The sequence below is a fragment of the Clarias gariepinus genome, chromosome 4 (genome assembly GCF_024256425.1).
Source record: "Clarias gariepinus isolate MV-2021 ecotype Netherlands chromosome 4, CGAR_prim_01v2, whole genome shotgun sequence".
NCBI classification, from domain to species: domain Eukaryota; kingdom Metazoa; phylum Chordata; class Actinopteri; order Siluriformes; family Clariidae; genus Clarias; species Clarias gariepinus.
In genome coordinates, this window is record NC_071103.1 from 1,529,873 (window position 1) to 1,534,779 (window position 4,907).

Here is a 4,907-nt window from a genome sequence, read left to right on the forward strand (position 1 = left end):
CAGCCATCTTCCTTGCAATCTCAACACCTCGTCCAGCAAAATTTCTAGTTCATTTAATGAGAAACTTGGTGCCCTTTTCTTTTCCGCCTCTTCTCTGCCATCTTCTCCCTCTTTCTGTTTAGTGTAGGTAGATTGCTTTTATTAAAGGTTTCAACCAATTGCAATTAAGATTGTGTTGCACATAGGTGACCGCAGCTGTTTGTAAATCAACTATGATTCAGGTATACAATCATAGTTGATTGACAAACAGCTGCAGCACAGCGTTCGTTTCCCCATCACTACAGGTTACATGAAAATATTAGTGAGAGTTTGGTGATTAAATTTATATATTTGCTTATTATCGCATGCCATTGATAAGTTAACACATGTCTAAATAAACGCTATTAAAAGAATTTAGTGCAATGTTTCATTTGCATAGAAAGTGCCGTCTTTCTTAATGCTGTCATACAAAAGGAGTCAAAAATCGATTCCTGAGCAATCAATGTCAGCTAATTCAGGCCTTCACTGTAGACAGCGCCTTATAACATCGGCGTAATAGGCAGCGACTTAAGAAGACTCCTAAGGGACAGTTCGAGTAATCACTTTACGTACGATATGTCTTAAGAGTCTTTTTAGCGCGCAAAGAGTGTGCAATCCAGAGCCCAGGCCAGGGAGCAGACAAACAGGCTAATCCAACTGTCTGCTAGCTGCATAGAGTCGTCATTCAGGATTCATTATATTGAGACTGTATCTGTTCCCCTAGCTAAGCAAAAATATAGAAAGACTCATAAAGTCTTATATAGTAATTTAATTAACATAGATATCAGAAACTTAGATCACACTAAATTACAGTTTTATGTTTGGATCACAGTTATTGTTAAGGAAATTCTTACGGATCAGTTTAATATACTCTTTTAACAGAAACTTAGATTAAACAGGACGAGTATGTAGCGCTAGATGAAGCTAGTCCTCCTGGATACAGCTACATACACCAGCCTCGGCTAACTGGTAGAAGAGGAGGCGTCGCAGTTATTTACCACGATAATCTGTCTATCGTACAAAAACACGGACACAAATTTAATGCATTTGAAGTTCTCTATAGTAACATAACAAGTGTAGCTACAAATATGAAGTCAGCTCAGTCGATCCCGCTAATCATCATTTACAGACCTTCAGGGCCGTAGTCTGAATTTCTTTGTGTATTTGCAGATTACCTCTCAAACTTAGTCATTTCTGTAGACAAAGCGTTAATTGCTGGACATTTTAATATTCATTTTAAGAATCCAGAAGATTCTTTGAGAACATCATTTATGTCCATACTGGACTCAGTAGGAGTAAATCAGTGTGTGGTAGGACCCCCTAATAAACCAGGTCACAATTTCGATGTAATAATATTCTTCAGGTTAAGTATAAGACATGTATTCACAATTCCACTGTCTGAAGTTATATCAGACCACTTTTTTGTCTCAAATAAAGTGTGTCATAGTAATATTGTACGCACAGCGCCACGCTACCGTTTTAAACGTACATTCACATAAACTACCACACAGAGCTTTATCAATAATAACTTTGACTGGATCACCGTCTGACCCCACAGAACTTGATCAGGTGACTAAATATTTAGAGTCGACATTCTAAGAAAAATTATTAGCGATAAGAAACTCGCTCCTGGTATAACGATCATATGCGCACTTTAAAACAGACCGCTCGGAAATTAGAACGATGGAGTCAAACTAAATTGTTAGTATTTCAAATAGCATGGAAGGAGAGCATCCTGAACTATAGAAAGCTCCTAGTATAGCTAGATCAACATATCTCTCCACTCTTATAGAAAATAACAAAAATAATCCTAGATTTTTATTTAATACCATAGTCAACCAGAAATAAGACCACTGCAGAAATCTCCATAACAACATCATACAATAGTGAGGACTTCATGAACTTTTTAAATAATAAAATTGTAAATATTGGGCATAAAATTGAGGCTTACATCTGGACAATGTAATTGATGTAGATGTTAAACTAACCATGTCAGATCAGATCCTAGAATACTTTACTCCCCTTGAAGAGAATGAACTAATTTCACTCATCTCTTCTTCAAATTCATCAAGCTGTATATTAGATAATTTACCGACACATTTTCTCAAACAGATAGTAACAGAAATAACAGAACCCCTGTTGAGAATAATTAATTCTTTACTCAGCATTGGGTATGTTCCAAAATCTTTTAAAATAGCAGTTATTAAACCGCTAACTAAGAAACCTGACCTCGACCCCTGTCAGCTGTCCAATTACAGGCTGATATTAAACCTCCCCTTTATCTCCAAGATTGTGGAAAAGATAGTAGCGGAGCAGCTACAGTATGCTCATATCTACATAGAAATAGCTTACATGAACTGTGTCAGTCAGGATTTAGGCCTCATCACAGCACAGAAACAGCACTCATTAAAGTAGTAAATGATTGGGCCTCTTATTGGCGCAGTGGTAAAGTGCTCGCCCTATCATCCGGAGATCGCTGGTTCGAACCCCAGGTGATGCCGATTTCCTCTCACAGCCGGAGGCACAGAGAGAGCTGATTGGCCGAGCTCTCTCCGGGGGAAGGGATGAGAGGTACTTGCGCTTCCACATTAATCACGGCTCTACAGCCAATCAGGGGCGTCTGTGAGCTCGCGCACGCGGAAGGAGCGGCTAGCGCTAGTGTGTTACTCCGCCCCTAACGGTGCATGAGCAAGCAGTTCGAAAAGATGCGGTCGGCTGGCGTCATGCGGTTCGGAGGAAACACGTGATAGTCTTCGGCCCTCCCGACTGAGTGGTAGTAGTAGCCCTAATGTGGGAGCCCCCTAGTGACGGGGAGGAATTGGCCACGACTAAATTAGGGAGAAAATTGGAACCCCCCCCCTAAAAAAAAGTAGTAAATGACCTTCTAATGGCCTCTGATCAGGGTTGTGTAACTATGCTTGTATTACTCGACCTCAGTGCAGATTTTGACACCACTGGTCCTAGTATACTTCTTTACAGATTAGAAAATGTAGTAGGAATTAAGGGAACAGCCCTCTCCTGGTTACCAGACATTTGTGTCTATTTGACTGATCGTGATTAGTATGTAGATTTGAATAGTGATTATTCTGCATGTTCTCTAGTGGAGTTTGGTGTTCCACAGGGTTCAGTTTTAGGCCCACTGCTTTTTTCCCTTTACATGGTAACTTTGGGCAACATATTCCTTAAGCATGGTATTAGTTTTCATTTTCATTAGTTTTCATTAGTTTCACAGTTATATGTCTCAGCAAAACCAGATGAGGAAAAACTGCTTACTAAAGTTGAGCAATGCGTAAAGGATATAAGAGACTGAATGCTAATTAACTTCCTTCTGCTTAATCCTGATAAGACAGAAATTCTAGTCATAGGACTGCATTCAGCTAGAAGCAAGATTTTAGATCACTGTAACTTTAGATGGCCTTCTGTTCTATCTAGTGCAACAGTAAAAGACCTCGGTGTGATTATAGATTCTAGTCTTTCATTTGAAGCTCATGTAGATAATATTACCAGAATAGCATTCTTTCACCTCCAAAAATATTGCCAAGTTAATGAATATATTGTCGCTTAACGATGCAGAAAAACTAGTTCATGTTTTTAACACCTCTAGGTTGGACTTTTGTAATGCCCTACTGTCTGGTTGTTTAACTAGGTGCATAAACAAGCTTCAGTAAGTCCAGAATGCAGCAGCGAGAGTCCTCACTAGAACCAAAAGATACGAGCATATCACCCCTATTTTATCTTCACTTATTGGCTCCCTGTGAAATTTCGCATTGATTTTAAAATATTACTTTAGACAAGCATTAAATGGTCTCACGCCACAGTTTCCTGTAAACTGCTAGTGTCTTACGATCCGCCACGCCTACTTCGATCAAAGGATGCAGGCTGCTTGTCGGTACTGCGTATTATGAAAACTACAGCTGGGGGTGAAGCAAGTGTCACATGATCACAACTGAGCAAATGTTTTTTCACTCTTTTGCGCTGCGGAATTGTGGGTAATCGTTTTCCCTGCTGGGTCTTAGTGCTTGTCTCTTAGTGGTATAATCAACATCCGTGCACACGTGTACTGTTCACTATAACACTGTGACCACGTGTGTGTGCGTAAAACATATTTTGTTTATTTTGTGTCTGTATGCGTGTGTGTACAGCATGTGTGTAAAGCAAAGACAAGTCTCAATCGAGTGTCATTAAAGAGATTCCGTTGTGTGTGAAACTCGTAAAAGTGGGGGAAGGGAAACTGTGTAAGACAAGAAGAGGGAAAGGGCAGGGGCTCCTTACTTTATCTTCACATACAGTACCCACAAACACACACACAGAGCGCCTGTGCCCACAAGTGGAAACACTTATCTGTCTTTTTTTTTGGGCTGTGGAACGAATAATTTGAGTTTGCATAATTTCTTATGGGAAAATACAATTTGGTTTAGGGGTGTTTTAAAACATGAACTGCTTCCAGAACAAATTATATTCATAATCCAAGGGTTCCACTGTACTATGAAAATAGTAAACAATAATTCTTGAAAGAAATTCAATAGTTGGTAAGATGACACTTTACTTATATTTTAGTATTAGGCACAATTTGTTCCTAATAATATATAATCTATAATAATATAATAATCTGTTAAGATCTTAAATAATTCACTTAAATAATTAGATATAATAATTAATGCACTGTACACCCATTTTAGGAACTCCTTAAAAAAACAACACAACATAAGTATATATAAATCTGGTGATCAATAAACATTTACATATAGGCATTTGGCTATGGCTGGTGACTGACATTTTATTATTTCAGGTTGAAGCCCACGTCCATGTCTGTGTGTCTCTCTGTACAGCAGAACTCTCTGTCTAACTTATTAATACAAAGAAATCACATTCTGTAAGGTTGAGTATCT